Genomic DNA, 13,351 nt, shown 5'->3' with positions numbered 1-13,351 from the left:
GTAGACTCAAAAATCCTCTTTGCAACCTCTCTTTTGAAGCATTTATGTTGGGTTTTTTTTTTTTTGTAATGTTGTGGTGGTTGTGAATGTTGGATAGCATTGAATACTCCTTCTACCCCCCCCCCCTTTTGTATAGTCTTAGTCCCACATCTAGTAGAAGTAGGAATTGTTATCCCACATCATAAAGAAGTGGAAGTTTGTTGAGAGTTTTAGTCCCAATTCAAGTAGATGTGGGGAAGGTAGGATGGGGAGAGGCTATAAAAGGATGTCTCCCCCTCCATATGTAATTCATCCCAAAATCTTCCCTCTTGTATATTTCTTTATCTATAGTGGAGTTTCTGTATTGCCCATGGTTTTTTCCCTTTAAGGATTTTCCACATAAATTCTTGTGTTCTTCTTTTCTCTTATTTGCTGATTGTTCTATTCAGTGGGGTTTTCATAACCCAACAGTGGTATCAGAACAAGGTTCTGTTTTCATCCTACAGAGGTGCTACAGAAATTTTTTGAAGTCATTATTTGCGTGTTTGTTTTCTTTTCGGGTATCCTGGAAAGGTATATTGGGTGATTAAGTGCATGTCTAGGAAAATTGTGTCTAAGGAGTCTGGTATTTAAGCGGACCGGTTGTGTCCCTCCAGTCTTTCCTGAAAATTTTCCTGGTGTACTTTGGTTCAACAATATACTAGTTGGAAGTAACCTAAGGAGATACTTTTCATGTGAAATAGTGGGAGTTATTCTGTAGTCAAAAACACTTCGTGATAGAAGCAATGGCAGCAAGGATTGACATCGGCAAGTTTGACGGCATGAAATTCTCATTATGGAAAATGAAGATGAATGCATTATTGATAAAAGATAACTGCCTGGAAGCCATCAGTGCTCGGCCGGCTGAGATCACAGATAACGACAAGTGGAACAGAATAGATGCGATGGCCCTTTCCAATTTGCATCTGGCATTATCTGATGATATTTTAGCAGGCGTAGAAGAGAAGAAAACTACTAAGGAGGTTTGGGATCACCTCATCAAATTGTATTAAGCCAAATCACTTCACAACAAAATCTTCTTGAAGAGAAAGTTGTACACCTTACGGATGGCAGAATCTACATCAGTTACAGAGCACTTACATACTCTGATTTCATTATGTTCTCAACTTTCAACGTTGGGACATAATGTTTCACCACAGGAACGTGCTGAAATTTTACTCCAAAGTCTTCCAGATTCATATGACCCAGTCATCATCAATTTAACCAGTAATATCCTCTCTGATTATCTGGTATTTGATTATGTCGCTGCTACAATTCTTGAAGAAGAAAGTAGACGAAAAGGCAGGGAAGATAGACAGGCAAGCTCACAACAAGCAGAAGCTCTGTCTATGACTCGAGGAAGGTCAACGGAACGTGATTCCAGTGGGAGTCACAATAAAGGGAGGTCAAAATCCAGGGGTAAGAAGAATTTCAAGTGCTACAATTGTGGCAGAAGGGGACACTTCAAAAATAAGTGTCGATTCAAAAATGGTGTAGATAAGGCAGAAACATCTCAAGGGTGCGTTGTTGAAGGAGATATTCTTTACAGCGAATTAGCAATGGCAGCCAAAGATAGATTGGAGCATACTGATGCTTGGATCTTGGATTCAGGAGCAACATGGCACATGACCTCTCGCAGAAATTGGTTTCAAACTTATGAACCTATCTCTACAAGGTCTGTGTACATGAGAAATGATCATGCCTTGGAGATTGCTGGAGTTGGCACCATCAAGTTGAAGATGTACGATGGTATGGTATGCACTATTCAAAATGTACGGCATGTGAAGGGCTTAAAGAAGAATCTATTGTCTTTGGGACAATTAGATGAAATTAGGTGCATGTCACGCATTCAAAATGGAATGATGAGGACCGTCAAAGGAGCGCTCATTGTAATGAAGGCTGAAAGAAGCGCTGCAAATTTGTACAAACTAATGGGAGAAACATGTCTGGAGGTAGAAGCATCAGTTGCATCAACCGGTACTGCAAAAGAGATGACAAAAGTGTGGCATCTAAAATGGGCCCACATGTCAGAGCAAGGGTTGAAGGTTCTCGCAGAACAGAAATTACTCATGGGTCTCACAAAGGTTCCATTACCCCTTTGTGAGCACTGTGTTACAAGCAAGCAGCATAGATTGAAGTTCAATGCATCTGATTCCAGGAGTAAAAGTGTTCTGGAATTAGTTCACTCTGATGTATGGCAAGCACCGGTTACATCTCTGGGAGGAGCAAGGTACTATGTATCTTTCATTGATGATTATTCCAGAAGATGTTGGGTGTTTCCTATCAAGAAGAAGTCAGATGTGTTTTCAGTTTTCAAAACATTCAAAACGCAAGTTGAAAGAGAAACTGAGCAGAAAATCAAGTGCCTCAGGACGGACAATGGCGGTGAATATACAGGGGATGACTTCTTTGAGTTTTGTAATCAAGAAGGCATCAAAAGACAACTCAATGTGGCTTACACTCCTCAACAGAATGGAGTAGCGGAGCGATTGAATAGAACTCTACTCAAAAGAACGAGAGCCATGTTAAGAACTGCAAGTATGGCTAAGTCCTTTTGGGCAGAAGCCGTAAACATTGCCTACTACGTGATTAATCGATCACCAACAAGATCGATTGATCTGAAGACACCGATGGAGATGTGGACGGGCAAGCCAGTTGATTATTCACGCCTGCACACATTTGGGAGTCATGTGTACGTGATGTATCATCCCCAAGAAATTTCGAAGTTGGATCCAAAATCCAGAAAATGCAGATTCTTGGGATATGATGATGGAGTCAAGGGGTATCGACTATGGGATCCCACTGCCCACAAACTCATCATCAGTAGAGATGTTATTTTTCCAGAAGATAAGCTGCAAAAGGAAGATGTGAGTAGCACTTCAATAGAAATTCCGGAGAGTACAACAGTTCAGGAGGAAGAGAAGTCCAATCCAGAAAATTCTTCTAGAGCAGAATCAAAAAATGAGGAACAAGTATCAGTTGAGTCTACAACTGTAGAAGTTCGACGGTCACCTCGTGAAAGACGTACACCAACCTGGCAGTCTGATTATATTATGAGAGTAACGTTGCATACTGTCTTCTAACAGAATATGGGGAGCCATCAACATTCAGAGAAGCGATTGATAGCTCAAAAGCGTCACTTTGGATGGCAGCTATGCAGGAAAAACTAGAAGCTCTTCATAAGAATAAGACGTGGGAGCTTGTACCTTTACGGCACGGAAGGAAGCCCATTGAAAACAAATGGGATTACAAGATCAAACAAAACAGTGATGATCAAGTAGAGCGGTATCGTGCAAGAATGGTGATCAAAGGATATGCTCAGAAAGAATGTGTCGATTTCACAGAAATCTTTTCTCCAGTGGTTAGACTTACTACTGTCCGGATAGTTCTGGCACTTTGTGCTACGTTTGATCTACATCTTGAGCAGTTAGATGTAAAAACTGCATTTCTTCATGGAGATCTTGAAGAAGAAATCTATATGCTCCAACCAAAAGGTTTTCAAGAACCAGAAAAGGGGAACTTGGTTTGCAGGTTGAACAAATCTCTATACGGCTTAAAACAGGCGCCAAGATGTTGGTATAAGAGATTTGATTCTTTCATATTGAGCCTTGGATACAACAGACTTGCTTCATACCCTTGTGCATATTACAAGAAGTTTGATGATGATGATTTCATCATTTTACTATTGTATGTAGATGATATGTTGGTGTCAGGCCCCAACAAAGATCGGATCGTAGAATTAAAGGCTCAGTTGGCTAGGGAATTTGAAATGAAGGATCTGGGACCCGCAAACAAGATTCTAGGGATGCAAATTCACCGAGACAGAAATAACAGGAAAATTTGGCTATCTCAGAAGAGTTACTTAAGGAAAGTCTTGCGCCGCTTCAATATGCAAGACTGTAAGCCAATTTCTACTCCTCTTCTTGTTAATTTTAAGTTATCCTCAAGTAGGTGTCCTAGCAATGAAGTAGAGAGGATGGAGATGTCTTGAGTACCGTATGCATCAGCAGTGGGAAGTCTGATGTTCGCTATGATATGTACAAGACCGGACATTGCACATGCAATGGGAGTAATTAGTCGGCATATGGCGTATCCAGGACGAGAGCATTGGATTATGGTGAAGAGGATCCTAAGATACATTAAAGGAACCTCGGATGCTGCTCTATGTTATGAAGGATCTGAATTTTTAGTTAGAAGATATGTTGATTCTGATTTTGCAGGTAATCTTAATAAAAGGAGATCCACTACTGGCTATGTGTTTACAATTGCAGGACGAGCTGTGAGCTTGGTATCTAAACTACAGACAGTTGTAGCACTGTCTACAACAGAAGCTAAGTATATGGCAGCTACACAAGCTTGTAAAGAAGCAATCTGGATAAGAAGATTCATGGAAGAACTTGGGCACAAACACGAGAAGATTCTCTTGTATTGTGACAGTCAGAGTGCCTTGCACATTGCAAATAATCCAACTTTTCATTCCAGGACAAAACACATAGAAGTACAATATCATTTTGTTCGTGAAGTGGTGGAAGACGGAAGGGTGGATATGCAGAAAATCCACACGAAAGAGAACCTAGCAGATGCATTGACAAAGGCAATCAACACTGACAAGTTCATTTGGTGCAGATCCTTGTATGGCTTGACAGAGACGTAGACAGCATGGTGGTGGCAAGATAGAAAATGGTGTGGAGATTAATTGGTTCTCAATCTAATCTCCAAGTGGGAGATTGTTGTATAGTCTTAGTCCCACATCTAGTAGAAGTAGGAGTTGTAATCCCACATCATAAAGAAGTGGGAGTTTGTTGAGAGTTTTAGTCCCAGTTCGAGTAGATGTGGGAGAAGGTAGGATGGGGAGAGGCTATAAAAGGATACCTCCCCCTCCATATGTAATTCATCCCAAAATCTTCCCTCTTGTATATTTCTTTATCTATAGTGGAGTTTTCTCTCTTGCCCGTGGTTTTTTCCCTTTAAGGGTTTTCCACATAAATTATTGTGTTCTTCTTTTCTCTTATTTGCTGATTGTTCTATTTGGTGGGGTTTTCATAACCCAACACCCCCCCCCCATTAATGTTTCCCAACCCTTGTGAGAGTTGGTTCATGCAATCCTTTTCATTTGAAACCGATTCGAACCTCTCTGAGACGCCCGTGAGCAAACACAGAGAGCCCAAATTGGGGGTTTTCGTTTGGGAATCAATTGGGATTTTGAAAGGTGTTTTGGAGACCCTAATGTTGTTAGATTTAAGACCCCAAAGTCCTATTTTGAGTTGATTTCTAATCAGAGCCAAAATGGACCAACTTGGTTGGAGCCCTTAGGGTGGGCCGTCAACCGGCCTTGAGAGGCTCAATCAACAGCTCCCTACTCCAAGTCCATGTTTTACCCCCCTTTGACCCCGGTCGATCCCCGATTGTTGATCATTTTATTTCTTATGTGTCTAGGGTTATTTTGGGTCACTTGCACTTTCTTTTGTGGATTTTGTTGGACTCAGAGATTGATATTACTTTTAACAAGCAAGGAAAATACATTGTCATCCTTGCGTATTCATTAATGTTGTTTCAACCTTCATTTACATTGATATCTTGTATTTATTATAAAATACATGTGACTTTGCGCTATCGGAAAGGTAATGTAGTATTATGTTTGTTTCTTATTTCAATTACTTGAGTTATGATATGAAAAATGATATGTATGTGTGGATTGAATGGTTGGACAATGTCCACCTATACTTGTATATCGACTAGGATTGTAGGTTCATCCATTACTTTAGTGACCTTATATTCTTAGACCTAAGAACACGGTCAATAAGTGTCTAAAGGTGTTGGCTAGTGAACCCTTGAGTACTATTACCCTTTCGCCAGGGGTGTCACACCCCACCCGCCGATCTCGGTTACTAGCCTGACAACCCGTGAGTGCGATCCGTCATAGGATCCACAGTCTTACCCATCAATAATAATAAATGCAAGTATAGATAATTCAAGAGCAAGAACAAGAGCAAGTTCATAATTAATAAAATGGATTACAGGAGTCCAAATACTCCAACAAAAGAATCAAAGAAAGAATCAACGTTCAAAAGGAATAACGAGTTCAGCGGAAGCAATCAAAATAAACTAAATTAACTTCATTAAACTATATTAACTTCATTCCAGATTCTTTTTCTAAGGCTAAGAATTGTTTTTCTAAATTAGCAAGCAAAGGGGTTCTCCAAACAATCTTCAAAATGTCTAGCAATCTACCTCCTTTGGCCATCAATGGGTGCTATAAGCGCACTCCAAGCATCCGCAAGAGCCTTCGTGCATGCTATCTCCATCCCCCACTGACGGTGCCACATCCTCTTCATACAAGAGTGTTCAGTCACACGAATTATCTCCAATTTTCGATGACATGAAACCATCTATGCAGTTTAATATAACATACAAAGAAAAAGAATGAGTTCTGAAGAACTCAATAAGGATAACACATTTCTCATCCATATATCAACATAATCAGCAATGCATATATGATATAAATGATATGCAATAATATGAATGCTACTAAGATCTAACTATGCAAGTTTCTAGATAGTTGACATGCTTTAAGATAACACCAGCCCTCCTCTGGGTAGGTTTAGTCACTCTGATCCCTCATGGACTGGTTACCTGTATTGGGATGTTGGGTAAAGGGGTAAAGTCCTCATTAGGCATCCATGGCTGAGGTTTAAGTCAACACTCTCTTACTACGACCATTGGCAATGAGTACTGGCGCATGTTGGGATTTCTAATCCAATGCAAAGTCATAATGGTAACACACTATATGGAGTCCAGATACTTCCCCTATGACACCAACCAACTCGGTTCCGTATCCTTCGCAACCTAGGAATGAGAACCCTCATGGACTGGCTACCGCTGTTGGACTCCACTCCCTAACCCTATGGTCATCCACATATTATTGGGGCGGAAAGCTTTCATGACTCCTCACGATATCGAGGCCGCTCCTTGGACATCCATGAGCCCAACCCTAACATATGCAACCCTACCATTGCATAAACAACAGTGGACCATTGAGTCTCCGTACGGACTGGTTACTACTGTAGAATGAAACAGAGTCACGTCACCATTGTCACTGGTCATTCGACTTCGATTCCCCTACTGAAAGGGTAATAATATGTAGGGTACCTAGCCATGCAATTCTAGACTCCCTAGGTATGTCATTCAGCAATCATGATAGTGCTGGAGGCATCAGTGAGCATGTGTCTCATACCACAGCCCTCTGATATCTCAAGCAAAGATACCCAATTGGATACCCTTTCCATCACAACTACACTACATCAAACAAGATCATATCATGACCATTCATTCCATATTATGAAGTGATCCAATATATAAATATAATACAGACAACAAGTATATAACAATATTAAAGTGAATTAAACAACTACAACAATGTACATGATTAATGAATGGTATAGGAAACAACTGATTCATCATATACATGTCATTGCATATAAACAAGATAGTGTGTCCTTACCTATAATTATGAAAGAAATTATAGAAAAGCAAGTAAACTTCACCCACTGTAGTTTAGAGAATCACAGAGGTCACCTAAATATACGGTTACAAGAACATAAGTGTCATGAGTCAAATCAGAGCAAAAGCCAAACTCACACAGCTACTATGACCCAGCCGATCGCTTGGGTCAAGCGACCACCTTAAGCAACCGCCCTAGTTACAAACAGTTTCCAACTTCGAAATTCAGACTTTTGATCATCCAATTTCAATCCGGTTTTGGGATGATCTTAATCCGAATTTCAATCTTAACAAAGGTGCAATTCAACAACCTAAAATTAACACATATAACCCGAATCATCTCCCTTGATTAGATCCATCCTTTATTCGAGTGCAGAGATTCGTTTTCAGATAGGATCTTCTCAAGAACATTGAAAAGGGAATAGAACTAGTCACAGAAGATTATCACCAACAAGAGGAGATGGATCCAACACCAATCCAAAGTTGAAAGAAGAAAATTGAGTGAAGGGGATTCACTTACCTCAACTAGATTTGCAAATAAACAAGGGAAAAGATCCATATAATAACTAGATTTGCGCTTTCCTCACCTTCTAGCATGTGTCTTTTGCCTCCTAACCGTCCATAGCAGCAATCCCGAATATAATAATGAGTTAAAAATAGGGGGTTGGCTATTTATAGAGGATAAGGGGCAAATTAGGGCAAAATCCCGCAAGCAGACCATGGCAGTTGCTTGGGGCGGTTGATTGGCGCAATCAATCGCCTTAAGCAACCGCCCCCTAGTACATTGCTATACTTGGGTGCTTTGCTCAAGGAGTTGACTCCCAATCTCAACCTAACCCTAAACAACACATGGGGGAGGTCTTACCTTCATTTGGGACACCTTAAAATACCTTTTGACTTCCACCAGGGATCCAACTTCCCAGCAAGGCAGGTTCTTCATCAAGAGAATCCAGATCCATGGGTTCAGGGTATGGATCATGGACTTCTATCCGGACACTCTACAACTTAATTCAGCTTGACCTTCGAGTTATCGGATCTGCAATATAGATTCCAGGTTAGGATTACAGGGGTTGTTACAAGGGGTATAGAAGCTGAGTGACCCGTGATAGCTGTAATATCCAGCCCTATTCTAACCTTGACCCTGACCCGGATCCACTGTTGTATTCAGGTCCGAGGACCCGAAGCGGTGGAAGAGATTTATGGACCATTCTGATTGATGATCATGATTCAGAGACCGAGCCCATGGACATTGACAATGGTACCCCTTGCTTAAATGCATTGTCAGTGTTTAAGGAAAGTCTGCGCATCGGAGAAGATTAATATGGTTGATGTACCAAATGACCTCCTGTGCACAATCCGAAGGTATTCCCCGAAACTAGACTTCTTGATTGAATTGTGGAAGAAAACATCACTCAATTTGACCTTGTATAACCTTTCAAATCCCTACTTGAAGTTGTTGTTCTAAACCTGAGTTTTCTGCTGAAAACATTTTGGTCGATACCATCGACCAAGGACCATTGACCAAAATGTCCCAGTCTGCCAAGTTAATGATTCCATGGAATATTCCTTTTCTATTTAATATGACCTCGAGCCTTGAGCCTTTTGCAATCATTTTTCTCACCTGGGAACGTGGGGAGAGCTTCCCAAAGCAGCTCCTTGGTTAGTGTGAAGAGTATCTCATCAAAGACACTTAGTTTATCATTGATTCTTGCCTTCATCTTCTACACTAAGGTATGACTCTTCATTCCACTCTCTACCCTACCATTTCCTACTCTTTTCTATTGTCATCTTGCTGATGGGACATTTGGAATGGTGCTGCAACCTTGCAACCACCACTCCAAGTGCCTACTCATGCTCAATCCATGATTCCCTTAGCCATTCATTGATGCTAATGCTTATATCTCATGCCTAGCATATGTATTCCATGATTTACCTATTAACATCATACCATTTGATATCAAACTGAGCTATAGAGTATATTATGTTCATGTTTAACATTGCCATATGATTCCAATCGAATTTCTATTAGTCCCTCTAGCTATTGCATGCTATTCCTCATCAATGCAATCAATTCCAACTCATGCCATGATGTTTATCACTTGAACTTGATAGCTCAAATTGGGGCTTTTTATTTAGACCATTGGATTGGGTAAATTCCTTGATTTATAGTGTCTTACTACTGTTGTTAAGTATGCCTCCAAGTTTCAGATTGATCCGAACACCGGAAGACTCATTTCGAACCAAAATCCACTATTCTGCCCGAGGATTATTTTGGTCGATCATTTTGGTCGATACCATCGACCAAAACCATCGACCAAAGTTGTTGCTGACAGCAACCTTGGTCAGTTTTGACTCAAATGACATTCGATCTTCCCGACTTCTTTTCTAACTTATTATTGATGTTTGTTTAGGGCCTTAACACTTCTATTGGACTATTCTTGGTATTCTCAATTCATCATCAACTCATCCAAGGTAAGGATGGTTATATCCATAAACATATAAGTCATCAAATATTGAACTATGCTTTGTTCAAAGAATGAAATCCCTAAATTTCTTTCAATCATTATGATACTGATACATATGTGTTAGAACAAGAACATTTAAATCTTTATACATTTGTTGTGTTACTCTATCATTTTGATTTGCTTATGTTTATAATGATTCGTTTCAATATCATGATTTGAGTACTATTATGAATATGCATTGGATGCATGAGAAATGATGAGATCTGATGTGTGATTGCTTACGTATGACTTGGGATTGGAGGGTGTCCTACTGACACTTTTGTCATTGGGCATCGGAGGGAATAGTATGGGATGTTCTCCGATGGTGCCTATCGACACTTTCCCGAGTTATTGGATGACATACATAGGAGTGTCTAGTTGTGTGGCTAGGTTCATCCTTGTCGTGTCAGACCCGAATCGGAAGGGCATTGAGACCGAACAACCCGTGGTAGTGTATGGTTGGATGGGCGCTCTAGGCCGGTAGCCAATCCGGTAGGGGACATAAACCATGCTACGGATACCCGAAAGGGGCCATTTATTGGTAGAGTTGCATATGGATAGACTTGGGCTCACGGGCGCTCAAGACCGGTAACCAATCCGTGAGAGGACGTGAGAGCTTCCCGTTTACTATATGTGGATGACCAATAGGTTGATGAGTCCGAAATCCGGGATTTCGCCAACTCTAGTGTGAAGGATACCAGAAAGGATCGCCGAGGGCGAGGAATGGACGTATCTGAATCTGACTTGACCGACTGAGTAGATGACTTGCATTGGGCTAGGCTTTACTGTGACATGCGCCAAGATTTGACCAAATGGTGATGTGAGAGAGCGGTGACCGATTCCCCTTACCATGGTTTTTGATGACTTTACCGATCTTCCCCGGCATTCCCAAGATATGGAAATGGGAGAGTGACTGACAACCCAGAGAAGTACGGTGCTATGACTTAAAGCATGTCTACCTCAGAGACCAACATTCATAGAGTTAGGCTCATATCTGCATCATATGTTCCATATCACATTGCATTATTATATGTTCTGAATATGTATGATTTCTAATTATGGAATAACTTCCTTGCTGAGTTCTTCGAACTCATTCCTTTTGTGCAAATGTTTTAGATTACATTCCAGGTACCGAAGATTACGATGGCACCTCCTATGAGGCGGACTATGATTCCACATACTACCCTCCGGGTAGTGGCGTCGGTGAGGATTCATATATTGGAGCCGAGGAGGATTATTATTCGCACCAGGGTTAGCCCCACAGTTGTGCGGGAGCGGCAGCGCTGGGTTTACTTCATCCGTACTGTTGAGGAGACTACCATTAGTATAGAAGAAACCCTAGCATAGTGCCCCATTCCCCTGGTGTATTTGTGGAACCTTGGATTTTGTAATTAACTTGTCTTTGAATTATTCCGGTGATACTTGGATATGTAACTAACTTGATTTAATACTTTTCCGCTGCTCTGAGAGGGTGACTACCATACCTTCTCACCCTTTATGATTTTGATCATACCTTATTTATTATCTATATTCCGCACTCTGATTTAGTTAATCTTGTCTTATTCATGATACTTGATATTAGCTGTTTTTACCATTGATTACTACTGTTCATGATTGTGTTACCGTGTATGTGGGAGGCATGGACCTCAGATCATTGATCCTTGGATTGTGGATCACATCCCAGGTATTCCAAATGGGGTACCTGCTGGGTGGATGTGACAATAGCAGTGGCTAGTACCTGTGTGCATCAAACAAGCCCACTGTCATCGTGAGAAGGTAGAGTTGCATAAGTTAGGATTCGGCTCATGGGTGACCATAAGACAGGCTTGAGTGTCGTGAGAAGACATGAGAGGCATCCACCCCAACATATGTGTATGACCATAGGGTTAAGGAATGGGATCCAACAGATGCCTCCTGTTGAGGATACCATTCCTAGGTAGAGAAGGATATCAACACAAAAGGGCACTAAGCATGAGGGGAGATATTCGAACCACATGTAGTACGAGACTTCATGACTTTACATTTGGCCTAGGGTTATCCCAAACATGCACCAGTTCTTAGACCAATGGTGATGTGAGAGAGAGGTGACCTAATCCCTAGCCATGATTGATGTGACTTGACCTAACTACCACGGAGAACCCAAAAGACATGCTTGAGTGTTGTGAAGGAGAGTGATTAGAGGAGACTGGTGGATAGCTTAATGTGTGTCTACCATAGAGACCCCACTGTTAGAGTCAAAAGCACATTGCATACATGTTCACTCACTCACCTCGTTATATATATATTATACACGGATTGTTTATGGAAATGTGTGTCGAATGCATGATATATGGTTATGTTGACCTCACTGAGTTCTATTGAATTCATTCTTTTTATGTGCATGTTTTTTTAGAACTGACTACAGGTTATGAGGACCCTGTTTACCTAGAGAGTCCGACGCCGTTTGAGTCCTACGAGGGACCCATGGCAGAGGACACAGAGCTACATGGAAAGTTGTGTGCCTATTCAGACTATGCCTACAGAGTCCAACAGTTTTGAGATATTGGAGATATCTTATGACATAGTTGTTGCCCTTGTATCTTTGTGCTTCATCTTTCTCATCCAACCGATAGATGAGGGCGTTCCTTAACTTGTGAAACCTCTCGAGAAAGTAGACTTCCAATATGTGATTATTTCTTTCTTAAACTCTAATATGTCATTTGATTAACTTCGGGATGTTGGTTTAAACTTAAATTATGGATAACTATAATGACATTTTGATTGTTTGATTAATGCTTTCACTTTAATCTTTTCTTGTCATTTGATTATGCTATATCGTGTTGTGTTATGGATTTGGCTGTGAACCTTAATCATGTAATGTATAACCCCCACGGGTATTAGGGTATGACTGAATCCGACTGGGTGGGGTGTGACAAGTTCTCTACTTCACCCCATACAAAACCCACCACTCAGCTGCATTATCAAAATACATTAAGTTAATACTTTAATGCTTAATAAAATATCCTACTTATATATAAAATGTAATAATAATAATAATAATCATGCATCTAACCTGAGTTCATAACTTTGTTGACTCTGTATAGTAGCATCAGAACCAAAGGCCCCTAGTGTATCCCTAAACATCTTTATCTACAATCATTTGTGTTGATGGTTAGCTAAATTCTTTTAAAAATAAAAAGCAAGTACTAAGTTCTAAATCCATGATATCTCACCTCCATGTGGCAATTTGACTGGACCACTGGGTTCGGCTCTAATTTCGACATAACCTGCATGACAGCATTGAGCAATTCTTACCTCAACCTCAAATTTCGCTACACTGATATTTGGGA

This window comes from Hakea prostrata, chromosome 1, assembly GCF_041222555.1.
Source record: "Hakea prostrata isolate BN-2017 chromosome 1, UWA_Hpros_2, whole genome shotgun sequence".
Taxonomy (NCBI): domain Eukaryota; kingdom Viridiplantae; phylum Streptophyta; class Magnoliopsida; order Proteales; family Proteaceae; genus Hakea; species Hakea prostrata.
The sequence above is the reverse complement of the archived record's forward strand: the minus strand, read 5'-3'. Positions refer to the sequence as shown.